This window comes from Cebus imitator, unplaced genomic scaffold, assembly GCF_001604975.1.
Source record: "Cebus imitator isolate Cc_AM_T3 unplaced genomic scaffold, Cebus_imitator-1.0 Scaffold475, whole genome shotgun sequence".
NCBI lineage: Eukaryota > Metazoa > Chordata > Mammalia > Primates > Cebidae > Cebus > Cebus imitator.
The window spans coordinates 2,028,495-2,028,703 of NW_016107790.1; positions in this window are offsets into that span (position 1 = coordinate 2,028,495).

Genomic DNA, 209 nt, shown 5'->3' on the forward strand with positions numbered 1-209 from the left:
TGTGACTCCCTGCCTCCCACTGGATACATTTCAAAGTACAGCATAAAGGGCATTCATAACTCTCTCCAAGCCTCTTTTCCAGCGAAGTCTTCCTGCAGCAGACAGAACTTGAAATGGCCCTGTGAGCTCCACCCTTGGCTGTTTTGCCCAGTCGAATCCCCCCACCTCTTGGGTGCAGGTAAAACCTGTGACTTGCTCCTAGCAAGAAG